This window comes from Calonectris borealis, chromosome 3 (genome assembly GCF_964195595.1).
Source record: "Calonectris borealis chromosome 3, bCalBor7.hap1.2, whole genome shotgun sequence".
Lineage (NCBI taxonomy): Eukaryota > Metazoa > Chordata > Aves > Procellariiformes > Procellariidae > Calonectris > Calonectris borealis.
Genome location: NC_134314.1, coordinates 20,822,879 through 20,839,111, shown reverse-complemented (window position 1 = coordinate 20,839,111; position 16,233 = coordinate 20,822,879). Strand labels below are relative to the sequence as shown.

Here is a 16,233-nt window from a genome sequence, read left to right as displayed (position 1 = left end):
TGAATAACAACTGTAGCTTGTAACACAGAGACTGACATATTCCTACATTTTCATTTCAAGAATATTTTTAGCAAAATCATATATTCAGGAATTTTATAATTAACTAACACTTCTGCTGAATTTTCAGCTTGCCACAGAGATCCACACCCATACATTACAAAAATCAAAGATAATTAACACTGAAATTGTCTGGAATGATGAAAGTACACTGAGTCTTCAGTATGTGGTACACTGTACATCAAAAAGCTGTCCGGGTTTGGAATAGCTTATCTTCAGCAATCCCCTGCACAGGATCACTTACATACCTGCATTTGAGGCAAATGGGAATTGTGCCTTACCTACAATTATAATAGCATATCTTATCTTACCAACAGTGGGTGTGATTCTTCTCTTGAACATACTGATGTGAAATATGACTGATGATGGAGAGTTCAGCAGTATGGCATCAATATACAAGACAACTATACAATATCTGTAACTACAGACAAACCAATCTCTGCCAGTTTTGGCTTTGTAGTTACTGATATGGAGAACACAAAAAGAAATTATGTTGTTTTCTCTTTTAAAACACTGGCCCGTAATTGTTTCACTCTGAAATCCACAGCAAGAGACAAGGTTTAAGTTGTATTTCCCACAAGTTAGCCAGATAAGTCAGCACGATGTTCTTCACCCACAGCTGACCTTGACTCACAGTAAAATAGTGGTCTTGTCTCTACAGGATGTCTAACATGCATATGTTATTCTTGCCAGTAGTCCAAGTCATGAAACCGAACACATTGTGCTAAGTGCTGTAAAAACACACAAGAAAAAGATGGTTCCTGTAGAAAAAGCACACCTGCTTTGTCAGTCATAGAGCCTTAAAATACAGCTTGAAGTGATTCCACATCTCACTATCCCTATGGCTCTATCTCTTCTTGACATTACTGAGAACAATCTCATTTTGACTATGAATGCAAAACAGGTGTCACTGCATGTGTGATATCATGTAACAAAATATCAAAACCTTAAAGGGGAGTGAAGATTCTATAAACCGCTAAACCATGTCAAACCTAAGAGTATTTTAAAGTTAGAAATGTGCTTGAAGGCCTGCTATAAAAAGTAGAGTTTTTTGTGAAAGAAGCTCTGTCTCTTTAAAAGGACCTCCCAAATTTTGATTACAAATTTGAACTATAAATTATATTTTTTATTTGTAATTAAAATTTGTAGCTCTAGTCTGTGTTCACACCTGACATTCTGCCAGGTCTGCAATCCTTTCCAAGTTATTCAAGTTCTTCTTGCAGCAGTACCTGGAGCCAGTAAAATCACTGGACACACTGAATTTACAGTAGTGCTAAAAAGAGAAGAGTTTGATCCTTAATGTTCTAGCTGTGTCCAAGGTGGGGATTTTTGTCTCTCTAAAGTGAAATGAACCTATCTGTGTCCTATGCACAGCAAAGGAAATAGAATCTTATTTTTTTCCATTTTATTTTTGTATCAGGCAGCTCAGTGTCGTCTCTGATTCGTGTATCCAAGAATGCTTCAGGTCAACACTAACTAGCATAAAGGCAAGCAGGAGACAGAGCAGCATGATGTTTTGTTCTGGAAATACAAAAATTACTTGCTTTCATTATTCCACAGTGTCACCACTCATATTAAAACCAATGTATTCCTTAATACAAAATATTTATTAAAAACCAAACAATCTGAACTGTCCTACCCCAGTTTTGTTTCTAAGTTGTGTTTACTGAAGTGCACAGCTCCCTGATTTGTCCCACTCCTCTGGACAGTACGTCTTTTTTCATGCTTTTCACTTTAATTTCTGTGATTCTATAAAAGAGCTTAAAATGGGAAGGACCTATTTGGCCAACCACGGTATCTCCCCATTGGTGTTGAAATGATTCCTACTATATCTTTTCTAACTTGCAATAGAAATGTGTTTCTATGATTAAAAATAGAATTCGCTTTCCCAAATGATTTTTCAGAACAGAGAAAGTAGGTAGAGGGTTTTTTAAAAGATATTTTTCAGTGACACTGGCCTTCAGCTTGCATTCTCCTCCCACCCTTCTGACCTGTGCAGATGTTGTGGATTCCCTTTCACCACCTGATCCAACAGAAGAGTCGGCTCTTGGCTCTAGGGATGTTTCTATTCCCAGTGACATGTGGAGATGCCAGAAATAAAATTACCTGTACATGGCAATATAGGGTGAAGTCAGTATAGCTATAGCAGCATGCTCTATCATCACATTTAAATAGAGTTAGAGAACCTGATCTAAACACACTTCTTTTTTTCTCACAGCCTCTCACGTGCTTCCACAATTCTTGCATGCTATTGGATGTATTAGCTGAACTTTGGACTTTATTATGGCTCTATCCTGATTTGAACCCTATTGAGAAGAGGATTGGACTGGACCTCCAGATATCCTTTCCAATCCAATTTTTCAATGATCCTGTAAATTATATACAATATGGTCTCTATATCAAAATAAGCTCTTGGATGAGCTGTTAACTACAAGGACTAGCTGTCACAAATACTGTTTTGTTTTTGTCATCTAATCAAATAAAACACTGTTACTTCTACACTTCTTTAATTCTTAGATCAGCATACACAGTTTTAACATTTCATTAAGGCATATTAGGTACAAATGTTTTATGTCACTTCATCATAACATGCTATCTCAGGTGCTTAATAATCAACTTGCTCTCAAAAAAGCCTACTTGCAAAACACACAACAGGAGGGAAACACGAATTATGCTTTATTCAACCAACTGGATTGCTTATCTTGTTAAGTCTATCAGCCTTGTAAAATTTCATGCCCCAGACTCTTACCGGTTTTTTAAGAAAAGAAAAAAAAACCAAAACAACGGAGGATCTTCTCAGCCACCTTGCACCTTCTACAGCTATTCCAGCACAAAGTGAGTGATTAAAGCCAGCTCAGGTATATTTGCACACCCTGCACCCATACTTGACCATTTTGATGGAGACATACTCTTACTGGCTTATTGACAAATAAGTAGATGACAGAAAAGGGAGAAAACTCATTGAGTGGAATGAGAATGGACTCACATCCCTCCACCCAGTTCACCAGGCAAAAGCTAGTAAAGACTCATCTAACACCTTTTACTCCTGTTATTCTTTTTCAGATTACTTCTCAGATGGTACCATCAAACCAAAATCCCTTCAAGCAGTAGCATCTGTCACAGAACTAAAAAACAACATCATACTATTTACCACCATCAAGGGGAACCTGTTCTTATTTTCCCTCTTCACTTTCTTTTCCTTGCTGGCCCATAGTAATGGTTTAAAAAACAAAGCCTCTAAAATTAGTGAGTAGTCTGGGTTAGAAATGCTAGTGGCAACACTTGCAGATCTGCTCTCATGCCACACTGTTAATTTACAAAATGTCTTTTGTATTAGAAAAGATGCAATGACTGTTACTAAGATCTCAAAAATGCCAAAAGGGCAAAAGGATCAGGATAACAGTGTACTGCAAAGCAGTGTACAGCTAATTTATATGCAAAGCTATCTATAATTCACAAAAGCACTTCACAAGACAAAAGAAGTTGCACAATATTACACAAGCAATGAGGTATATTCAGATATATTTTCTGTATCTCTGCCATAGAGGGACAAACCCGGAATCTCTACAACTGTAAATGAACCTCAAGTGATTACAGTTATTTTGTTGAAAACCATTTTTTGACCATGCAGGCCCAAATGCAGATGCCTGATGTTGAGAGAACCCCCTTCCTCTCATGGCTCCTAACCAGAAATGTGAGGCTTTCAAGTAGTGCCTGCTGAGCACTTGGAAAAACAAGCCCCTTATGCAGAATTTAGGGATGAGCGGATCTCAGTCCCACTGAACTAAGTAAACTTGTAGGAGACGGTACCACATAAATCTTTCCAATTTCAGCTCCAGAAAAATTTTGTCATATGTGGTTAACTTATTCATTCTTGTTAATTTAAAATGAGATGTTTGACAAACCAAACAGTAGTAAAGTCATGTGAGTTCAACTGGATCATTTGATTTAACCAAAAGTATTTAGGATTTAATTGTAGTTTATTTTGTAACATAAGTTAAGGAAGTACTAAAAAAGCCATTTCTAATAGAACATCAAACTGTTTCATTCTGGAAATACTGTGATTTTTTTTTCCATTGTTGTTCTACTTACAGTTTTTTTATAACAAGAACTCAAAAAGTTCTCCAGTTTTAGTGAATACAGAGTTTATTTTGTCTCAAAACTTCATTTAAGAGTGAATTTGATCTCTGACTCACATGCCTAGGCCCTAATAGACCTATGAAGTTCAATATGAGCACCCAGGTGAGTATGTCATACAAGAATCAGGATTGTATTCTGCTATGTTCTGTCTATAAACAGATATCTTGTTTTCTAAAGCATAAGATTCCTCCCAATGTTCCTGGCAGACATCTGCAATTATTAATATATAATGTAGTTGGTTCTCAAGATTTGCAGCAATGCATTCAAACTCGTTTGTTGTCTTCTATGATGCATATAGGAGTTTATGTCCTTAAAGCAGTTGTATGCTCTTCATTTGCATGCAGATTTTTTTAATTATGTCAGTAAAATCTCTGTGCACAGTTCAAGGCAGTAAAAAAGCTTCAAGGAAGAGGAAGGAAAACAGGCAATAGCCGAATATATTTAAAAGATTGTTTTCCAGAAGCAGTCAGGATCTTACCACAAACGATTATGAATATATCAGTTATACACTGCTTAGTAAAGAGAAGGGTTGATTAATACAGATATCCTATGCCTTTCAATTTGATACTGTTTTGATCATTAGTGTTTCAGGCTACCTGTAAACAGGTGCAATAACCTGCCTCTGGAGAGGACAGTAAAATACTTCTTGGCTTATGTCATGGGTGTGATACCTCTTGGGGAAGATTGTTTTTAAGCTTACCACAACCAAGGTAATGGCTGATCAAGAAACTACGTAGAGCAATGACATGCCAAACTCAAATTTAGTATTCAGACCTTTGGGCAAAATGATAAAGCAATCATGAATTCAATTGATAAAGCATGGGTTAATAATTATATTTTAAACTTAATTGCTTTGAAAGCCATACTGGAAAAGTAAGTTAACAGCTGAAAAACCTAGAAACTAATACAAAACGCATTTTCCCCTGAAGAAATTCTCAATTACTTCAGTGGAACAGGATTAGGCCACTGGCTCTGTAAACGTAGCCATGCAAATGTATTGTCTCCTTGTACTAACATAGCTGTCTGGCAAATCATTTTTGCTGTTACCGTGGCTCTAACATTTTGATGTTTCAGCAGAAAAATAACAGTTAAGTTATGTGTGAACACTAACTGAGACATTTTTAGTCATTTTAGGGTTACAGTTAACAGTGAGGTCAAACTTTCTTCTTTAGAAATGTTAAGCTATGATCTGAAATCTGTAATTCTCATATATGAAAAGTCATAATGACTATCAATGATAAATTTATCAGGAAAGCTACTGATTTTGCTTTCTCAGTTTCCAGTCCTCAGTTTTTTTCTCTTCATCCCTCAGCTGGCCAAAATGAGGGACAGGTGGAATCTCCTGACTTACTTGCATCCTTACATCAAAATACTACAGATGAGTAAGAAAAGGCCTCTATTTCTCTTATAGCCAATTATTTTAAAGTCCAGCCTACAGTAGAAACCTTTCCAAGTAAGAGTTGTGTCACTTAACAGCTCTTGGGAATGCAGTTTGTCTAGTACCCATGCTATCTTGAATCACAAAATCATAGAATATCTCTAGTTGGAAGGGACCCATAAGGATCAAGTCCAACTCCCTGCTCCTCGCAGGACTACCTAAAACTAAATCATATGACTAAGAGCATCATCGATACACTCCTTAAATTCTATAGAAGCACTTATGAAGGTCCATACAAATACAGTGTTCTCCATAAATGACTCTACTAGACAGAAACATTTTGGAATTCAGGACAGCTAATGCAATTTCCAGACATTTGGGGGAAAAATACTTGGCAATGCACTGTGGGACCCCAGAACTCTGCCTAAGGAATTTTAAGCGTTTAGGCTCAGCTTCCCCCAATTCCTGTTTTCTTTGTGGTTTTTTTTTTGAGAGCCCCTGCTTCTTCCGTCATTTCCCATTTTCATGCTTCCAGTTTTCCACACTCAGTCTACAACAACATTAGAAACATGTGTGGAACAAATCAGTGGAGTTCTTACGTCTCTTTCATAGGGTAGTACCTATTTTCCCTGCGTGTGCAGAGCTTCATTTTTATCAGCAGATTTTTCATGAAAGAAAGAAAACTGAGCAGTAGAAAATGAAGGAGGCAGAAATAAAACTTGCCATGAAGTACAAGTATTCCCCAACTGGTTAAACATGGTAAGACTCATGATACTTAGTCCTTGGGACAATCATGGTGTAAATCTAGCATGGTCAATAGCAGAAGCAAAGCTTTTAGATACACGAGATTGTCATTCCAGTTCCTGTAATTGTATCAAAATCAAAAAAAAAAAAAAAAATCAAAAGCATTTATACCCTGAGAAACTAGGGGCGTACTGGCTCTGGGAACCTATAAATGCTGATGCTACCAGTGGTTAGCAACTTGGTGTTGACAAATCTATAGTGAATATGATTATTATAAAGGTGTAAGAACTGTGACTCTTGCAAAGTATAGGAAAGCAAGAAAAATAGTAAGCAAGGTATCCCATTTCCACTTCTCTTAACCTCCAAGTACATAAACACAAGTGAGACCTTTGAGTAGTTGCATGAAGTGATGATGGCTCACTAATTTCTATGCAATTATGAAATCTATGTAAAGCTCACATTTTTAGGAATCCTGTTGCAATGCAGTAATGCAAAGACAGTTTTCTAGACCACAATATTTATAAAGATATAGTTACTTTATTAACTGTAATTCTCAAAAAACTGCTCTATCTTTTCTTTCCTAGTTCCTGAAGTGATTTACCTGGCATCTGGAAACAAAGATATAGGAATTGTTCAGTGCCTTCTGATGTATATTTGGTAAATTAAAAATCCCTCTAAAAACAAAAATGAAGATGCTTTCAGTGAGAGTAGAAAGACTGGTGATTCTGAACACAAAAGAGCAATCATAGGAGTCAACCTGAATACAATTTCCGGAAGCCTCAGAAGCATACTCTAATATGTGTTATTGGCAGCACTGCTTTGAATCTGCTTGTTCTGCTCTTTGAGTAAGCTATACTTATGACTTGAAATTGAATTTCAAGTTAACTACATTTTACTGAACTTGGCAAGAAGTGCAGGTATAAGAAAAGCGTGTTGCATATCAGTTTTTTTAAACAGAACAAATACATCACAGTTTTCACAAAATAAAAATTTATTAACTGTAACAAACAACATATAAAATGACAAATAAGAAGTGCAGGGTGCATGAGTCATTAACATATGTGCACTCTTCTCATATGCCCTCATTTTCCACTGGAGTTGGCTGGAATTAACACTGTGGCAATCTGTGCTGACTCTTGGGCAGGTAAAGAAAGAAGGTATATGGGGTGAGACCTGCTCCACAGAGCTGTCTATGAAGCACAGTGGCTGCTGCAGTGAAATGACTGGGTGTTTTGTTCCACACTGCTTTGCAGCGCCCGCATTTGCTAAATCAGGATGCTCGGTCTTCAAGGTACATTATTCAAGTGTGCCTTTTCTCCAGTCTGTTGTCACAAAGGCCAAACAGACCTATGAAAAAGATCTACCCTTTTCTTTCTTTTCTTTCTTCTAATCATCATCTGCTCCTTCTCAGCCCAGGTCACTGATAAGCAACAACAAAACAAAACAAGGCACCATTAGATTGGAAAGGTCATAGATAAAATCTCCATCCTTTTCCCATATATATTTTTTCTCATAAAACTTGAAAAGGGTCAGCCTCATGGTGGGTAGTTCAGAAAGTCCATCAATGAAGTCTATCACCTTTTGAAGAGCTGGCATGCAGGGTATGGACTACCACATACACCAGCTGTAAAAACATGGCAGTAACTATGACTGAACAGGCAGTGATCTGTTCATGAAGTGCAAAGACCCCCGAGAAAGCTGTTCAGAGCAGCTAGAGTTCACCCAGACACGTTACCAGCCTTTTTGCAACAACCACTTCTCCAGAGCTGAAAAAGGTGAGGCAGTAACACACTGAAAAAGGAGAAGTAAAACAGGCCTCCCTAGACACTCACTCTCAAAGTTTAAAGAATACATGCTGAAAAATGCTGACAGTGTCCTGAAGTTAAAGGGGATATTCATGCAAAGATGAACCTGAAAATCCAGGATGGAAATGGATAGCTGCTGCTGTTTAATTCAGTGAGCAGGTTCTCTGAACCAACAACAAAATGTCTCTACTTTCTTTCCCTGAATAAAAAATACATGTTTTGAATCTGGTTTCCTCTCAGAAAGCAAGGGACTGCATGTATAAAGGTTCATACTACATGTCTACATTTTATTCACAGAAAACCCAGTTTTGGCGACCAGTTACCAGGCTGCTTGCAAACAGTCTTATGTTTCCCATCTGTTTTAACGGCATACTAAGGTATCTGTTGCAATGCCATTGGTTTTGCCCCTGCATGCAAAGAACTGATATTTAGTCACAGAAATTCTACACGCCCAAATACATTTATGTATATTTACCACACATTTATGAATACTGGGTGTGGTCTATTCTATCTTATTTTTGTTTAACTTATGATTGACAGTGCATATAGCAGTGTTGTTAAAATAAACTGGCTATTTGAAAGGCATTTTCTTTGTTCCCCATCCCCTTACAATTAGACACTATTCTAAGAGAGGGATGGAAGAACTGAAGAGAAGGGACCAGTTCTCAGGGCTGTAAAAAAAGGTAACAAAAAAAAAGAAAAAACAGACTAGCAGAAGTAACATATGCAAATAAACCTACCTGAGCTTCCTTGGCTTTTCCAGCTGGTCTTTGGGCTCATCAAGTACTCCTGACTTCCATCCAAGTACGCCTCCTGAATCCTCTATGTACCCCTTCTCAAAAAGCTTGTTGTCCATATCCATTTCTGAGGTTCTTTTTCTTCTCTTTTTCGAGGTCATATGTCCATGTCCAATGGTCATGGAGTTCTAATTTTCTTTAGCATCAAATTCTGTATACTGGTCAATAGGAACTCAGCTTTTCCACTGGCAGCTTCCTTTTAATTGAACGTTTGATTCTTTTTCCCTGCCATGACGTTGTTACTCATTCCTCTCATCACAGCCTCTGCATCTTTTGCTTGCAATGTCCAAAAATCACCTTAGTTACTGGGAGAATGCTGCAGCCTGGCCTGCACCTGCTATCCCTGACGACTGAAGTATGCCACTTTCCTGGAATATGGAGGTCCAGTAACTCCACACAGAGTAATACCCTTAAGCTCAGGTAGATCCAAACATGCAGAGTATTTTAAAAGGTCGAGAAAAATGTTTTTTCATCACTGGAAGTGATGAAATCTGGAGTTTGATGAAAACTGGACTTTGAGATTGAGAGCAGAATGGTCACAGCCAAAGGGCCAGAGGATTATGAAATTCTTGATGAACTTAGTAAGCTTGTTTCTCTTAGTAAATAAGTAACATACCACGTGTGCAGGCATCTTACCACTGCTGGAACAGACAACTTTTTCTGTGTGTGAAGACAGTTTCACTTGACCTGCGTAAACTTTCCTAGCAAGACCCGGAATGGAATTTGTGTGTGCACGTGCTGAAACAACACAAGCATTACTCTGTAGTGTCAACTCCGAACCCTAGGAATTTGGTTTTGTGGATTTTTAAATCAGTCAAACTATGCTGCATAACCAAGACACTGCAGAAATACCATTCCAAATTCATAACAACTTGTCTTAGACATACCAAGAACACTATAAAGAGACACAGAAAATAAAAAGCCCTGCACTCAACCTTATCATTTTCTATGACATAACAGTTTTATTTCTTCCTAAATATGCACATACCCAAAAAACAATCCTGAATTTTTATGCATGGACATGACAGCTACGATGTATGCAAAGTTGTTATAAACATAGTTTCATATTTAAACATGGGCCTTTTCCTCTTCAGACAACAGAGGAATTGCTAGTATCTCTGAAAATGTTACTAAAACAAATCGCCAGTGCTTATTTAGAAGCTGGACTGGCATAAGCTACTCAGAAATTCAGAAAATTAAGACATTTGATTTAACAACTAATTCTGGGGAAGGAGATAAGAAATAAAGGGATGAGCCACTGACTCCCAGCATCACGGGAGGCCTGGGGAACCCCTTTCAAGGGTATTCCTTACGCGAGAGAATGCCCTGCTGCAGCACTAGAAGGAATGCCAGAGCATCTACTCCAAGAGAAAGAACAAGCAGTCCCTACAGTTTATCCTCATAACAAACCTTGGATATCTTCTCTTTCTGCATTTTGGCTATTTTATTTCAACCGAGGAACTGTTCAGGAAGTGACAAAGATAGACTAGGTTAAATGTTGTAACATGGTACTTATTCACACCACATTAGGCAGAGGAACACTAAAATTAGGCATAAAATTTTATTCCCTTGGTAATATCCTCCGGTATTGGCTAGAGACAGGAAGAGAAAAGGGAATTTCCCTTAGAAAAATAAAGCAAGCTAATGATATGTAATATAAATATTGTGGCATTACATCTTTCAAGTAAGTATCACCATTTCTATGAGGGAGGGGAAGGTGAAACATCACCAGAAAGACTGGAAAAAATTAGCCATTCAGTGAGCAGCCTAAAGACTCTTTTGCATGGTTACTATACTCTCCCTTACATTCTATCTGTAAACAATCTCATTAATTACAAAAATGTGAGAAAGTGAGGAGATGCTTTCTTTTGATTTTACTGGAGCCGAGAAATATGTTTGGCCAACCACTCTATAAAAAGATATTACAGGACTGATCCAAAGCTCATTGCTGTCTTTCCTTTGGGGTCAGGAGCCAGCTCATGCAAAGTAGGAACAAAACAGCAGCCTTCTTAAAACCTATCATGGAAATAATTTTTTAAAAATTGCTGCTTTGCACTGATTGTCCTCACCATTGCACCTAATGATGGACAGCACTTGCCAGATTCAGACTGAAACAGCTGAAGTTATGCCAAGTGAACATATATCCGTAGTATACCATGCCCTTTTTAATCGACTTCCTGATTAAAAAATGCCATGCTGACATAAGGTATGAGAGATGTAGACTTTTAATATTTCACAAAATAATAGACCCCAGTGCTGGTTTGGTTGAAAATCTGTGATCTTACAGATGTTTATGAGTTTGCCTGGTGCAGAGCTATAATCAATTTGGCTATGATGGACCCTCAGGATACATAAAATTTATCCTGAAGGAAACTGGCTTCTGAAACCAATTGCCCAGATCCATTAGGCTGGTGGGAGTTTCAGCAAACCAAAGGGTCTACTGGCAGACGCAACATTGATTTCTTAATGTTTACAACCTTCCAGACAGTTCTAAACCAGACCTGATTTGATGGATCTCTATGGGGCGCCCTGCAGCCTTGGTTATTTCCACAACCAAGTTGGCTAGTTCCGTTACTTGGTGACTGTGTTCCACAGCTGCAGCTTCAGTGCAAACATACTGAACTAGTAAATACACTGCAAATCTGATCTGAGATCAGATTTTAAATCCAATCTACTAATGATGTTTACTGTTTTCCTGACTAAAAGTATGATCCCTTTTAAGGGATCAAAAATCCTATTGTGGTTTTTGTCTCTCTGTCTCCACATCCTACTCCCCCCCCCAACACAAGACGTTCCCCCTTCATTTCAGTTTCATTACGTTTTGCTGCTTTTTCCTCTATGGCTAAAACAGGCACAGTGGTTCTAATCAAAGCAAAGTACTGTGAAGGATTCTAAAGAGATAATCTTTGTCAACAGCCTACAAAACCTTTGATTTGCTCTCCCTCTGACTTTTTAATCTAGGATATTTGGAAAAGATGATGCTATTTGGTCTGCACCCATTTTCATTCCATAGAAATCTGGCTGAACTTCTGTTTAAAACATCATTGATAATCTGATAATTAGGATTTCTCATCACTCGTATTATGAGAAAGAAAAGGTCAGTAAGTAATCTACAGCCATAAAGTTTCTTACTATCAAGAACTTCACATCTTTATTGAAAGTTGATCAACATGATGCAAACATTTATCAAGTTCAGGCAAATTGATATTAAATTCAGTATCTCTGTAAAGACATTCAGTGTTGTATATGTATTTAATACCAAAGTACTTTTCCACCACTGAATCTCTCAACAAAACAATGACTGTGCTCAGACCTGATCAAGAATAGGTTCTAATACAGAGAACTTCGTTTTATAAATGTGTGTGCAATGCACTTAAAAAGAAATGCACATGCTGATTTCCCATGGAAATGCTGATGGATGGGAATTACATTTTCATTCTTTTGGAGTCCATGTAAAACCCTGACTGGTGCAGAAGAACAGTTTTCAAAACAGTACCTTTTTGCCATTCATATGACAAAGTTTCTATGCCTAGCTAATAAATTGCTGCATATGTGTATGCATGTACGTGTGTGTAATCAAAATAGTTCTTTGCATATCTTATTCATCTCCCCAACACAAAAATTAAACAAAATAGAAAAGAACAGAAAAAAAGAGACCCTCAAAAATGGTCCTTAACAAATCTGAAGAAATAATACACCTTTGAATACAATGAAGTAGCTCCTCTTCTTTCTTAATTGTCTTTGTCTCCAAACACACAGTTGCTCAATTCTATAATATGTAAGATACAAGATTGTAGCGTAAAACAACAAAGTCGTACTATGAACTAAGAACAACTACAATAAAATTGATGCCCTTTTTGAAAATGTGGTCATATAACTGGGTATTTGAATCTAAAACAAAGAAAGCACTGCAAATGTTTAGTATTTAACTATTGCTCTTGTTGGTTGAAATAAGGGGGGGAGGGGGAGAAGAAGAACATTCACTCTCCAGAAAGTTCAGGCTGTAAAATGCATGCAATATTTAATCTACTCTTAGATTAATTTAAAATGTAAAAATTCTGCATTCACTCATTGTAATAATTTACTCTTCTCTTTGTTTCCCTTGATAAATCAATGTAGTTTTTTAAAAAATACAATCACTACTTTTTCTCCCAGTGAAAAATCCTGTTTTATTGCACACAGTCTTACATCATTCTGTATTTCTAATGTTAGGAGTGTTATGTTGCCATCTCAATTGTTTTTAAATGTGTCATATTGCAAACAAGTATAAACATATGTATTCTCCAGACTACACCACCAACTTTAACCTTATCATTCCAAACTTGAAGAACCTTGATAAATCATCAGGAGTACCTGCTAACTGCCTCCTAAGGGTTAACAGTTTGTTCCAGTATTTTTTTTCGTTTGCAGAGTGACATGACAAAGACTTCTATTTCTTTAGTAATTTTTGAAAATAAACGATCACACAAAACTGAATTGTCAATTGAAATAAAAAAAAGGAGAGAGGTAAAAACTAAATATCGTTTGGAACTGTATGCTGTTGTTCTCCAAAACAACATAATTAAAGGTAAAAAAAACCCCACATCTTTCAAATTAAAGCAAATCATCCATTAAACTGTTCTACAACAGTCACAAGAACTATGTAAAGACAATTAAAGGATATTAATTTCTACTTAACCTCAACCTTAACTGCAGTTTCAAAATTAGGTCAGTTAAAATGAAAATCACCATTTTTAAGGAGATTAAGAATCATTAAAATTGGATAAAAATATTCCTAAATGACTACACCAAAAAAAGCAAATGTAACTAAATGCTAAAGCCCCCCATATTTGATACACAGCATCAGAATTATATAAGAAATGCCCATCAATGGATGCTCTGTTCGAGAAGTGGGATTCCAGTCTGACTCAGTGTTATTATCTGGCAAAAAAATACGTAATTCAAAGATAGCTTGTTTATTTTCTTCTTTTGTTTTCTCCTTTCAATAAAGAAGCCTTTATAAGGACACATATATAACAGAGGTATTTGGAGCTGAAAGAATCACTAGTAATTTGTCAATCAATAACTTCAGTTTTTAGCATTACTAGGGAGTTTGTGTTAAATAAGCATTTTTTTTCCTTTCAGCCAAGAAAATGCATACCACACCAATCAAAACTAATCACATCTGGGCTTTCATTGAAACAGTAGTTGCTAATTTTACAGGTCTGCCCACATTGTTCTAGAAAATAGGAAGCAGAAATCTGACATTTCCAGCAGTCGTTATTAAAACAACAACCACTGAGAGCTCGATCCCGTTCTCTCTCGAAGCAATGTCAAACTCCCCGTTGACTTGAGGGAGAGCAGGATCGGGCCCTGAGCTCAGCCTCCTCCAGCTCTATGCACAGGAGGATGTGTTGAGGAGCTGGGGTGGGAGGAGAAGTACAAAACCCAGCTATTCTTTTGTTAACTGCCCAAAGAGTTGAACTTTCCATCACTTTGTGAACAACAGCAAAGTGCGCTGCAAACAACAACGGTGATAAAAGGACATATTTACCTTGAGGGAATAGCAAAGGGAAAGCCGTAGAATTGCAAAACAAAGTAGTCCAAATGAATTATCTATGCATGCAGTCCCAACGTGCACCTTCAAGTAGGCCACAGTCTGTCAAGCAGTCGTCTCGGCACCAGCCACCCTGCCTTCCATCTTAGGAGATTCACCCAGAAAACTGACAAACCTGCTCCACGACAACAAAACTCTTCTAATGCTTTTGAACGCCCACCATTTGTTCTCCATTCATCCAATCAACTTTCCACTGCACATCTTCTCCTGCGACTGAGGCTCAGAGGCAGGATCCCTTCTCATCTGTATGCTAATTATTTTGCCACATGGACAAAAGTAATAATGCTTTCAGACAGGAAACCAACGGGCCTGAAGTCGAAGGCAGAAATTAATAAGTTGCCACCACTGAACGCTGAGAAGATGGGCATGCGTGCAGCTCTGTGGCTGACGGATCAGCTGTAACCTCCATGTAAGAGCAGCAGAGAGGCGACGGGCTGGAGGAAGCCTAGGCAGCGTAGCATGCATCAAGCCCAAGTTCCCTTAGAGACCACATTACTGCAGCAGAACAGCATCCGTAGCAGATTGCTGACTTACCCCGCCTCAGCCCGCATCCTTTAAGCAGCGCGACGCACATCCATTTTCCCGGCCCCGCCGCGCGGGTGCAGCTGCCCGCCGCGGCCGCGCACGCCCAGCCCCCGCCGGCGCGGCAGGAGGCGGGCAGGGCTGGGGCCGCGATCGGCGCCCTCCCCGGCACCCCGGGCCGGGCTCCCCGGCGGCGTGGGGCGCCGCGGCGGCGCTGTATTCCACCGAATAGCGGGGAACGCAGAAACGCCGCAGCCGCCCAGGAGGGGAGACCGCTAAAAATACTCCCCTGCCACTGCTGCTAGCGTAAAATGGTGTCTCCGTTATAGAACAACACCTCCCCCCGTCAAAAAAAAAAAAAAAAGGAAAAAAACAATAATTAGGCCTCTAAATGTATCTTTAAAAGAAAATAATGATTGAAAACCATCATTGTTTTGCGGCTGGGGTACCACTCCAGGGTCTATAGAGTTAATTCAGCTGAATTGCTCGCTTATTTTACCTACTTACACCATCTTGTCCCCTTTGAAACAAAAGAAATGAACTATTTCCAGAGGAAAAGATCAGCAGCCTTCCACCATTAGCAACTTGCGCGGCTCAACTTTATGTGATCAACAGCCCAAACATGAACAAGGGCTCGCATGCAAAAAGGGCCAGATTTGCATGTGCCCCTTAACAGCGTTTTCCCCAGCAATTTGACGTGGCTTTTGTGGCTCTCGCTGCCTCCGCTTAGCCACGCACCGCGTTACTAAACGTGTCGCACAGACAATGACTGGGAAGAGGCACCTCACCGCCTTGCAAGGCTGTTGCAGAGGCTTTCCGCCGGCGTGCGCCCGCCCCCGGGCGGCCTCCCTGCGGGGCTCGCCCCCGGGCAGCCGGATGCCCCTGCGACGGGAGCGGCTTGCCAGCGGGGAGTCACTTCGTTTAAACTCGTCCCCGAAATGTCATTTCGGTAGCAGCGTGACAGGCTGTGATCTTTACGCGGAGGCGGCGGCACCCCCCTGCATTGGCACGGCTCCGCACGCCCCCGCGGACTCAGCCCTGCCGTGCCCCGGCCCCTGCCCCGGGCACCGCCGCACCTCCTGCCGGGTTCCCGGCGCGGCCCCGCAGCAGCCCGCCCTCAGCGTCCATTCCCGCAGGCAAGCTGCGTTTCGTATGGGAAGGACCTTGGCTAGCGCACGCATACAGCCTATATGC

At 39.3% G+C, this 16,233-nt stretch overlaps 1 protein-coding gene across 1 annotated transcript in view; it reads right to left on the bottom strand.

Moving 5' to 3' along the window:
- The window catches only part of MYT1L (myelin transcription factor 1 like), a 316,300-nt gene extending 301,146 nt beyond the window's left edge, over window positions 1–15,154 (bottom strand). Inside the window, exon 1 of the mRNA XM_075145121.1 lies at window positions 14,455–15,154. The gene's annotated coding sequence lies outside the window, so the exon portion shown is untranslated. The remainder of the gene's footprint in view (window positions 1–14,454) is intronic.
- Between the last annotated feature and the right edge of the window lie 1,079 nt (window positions 15,155–16,233).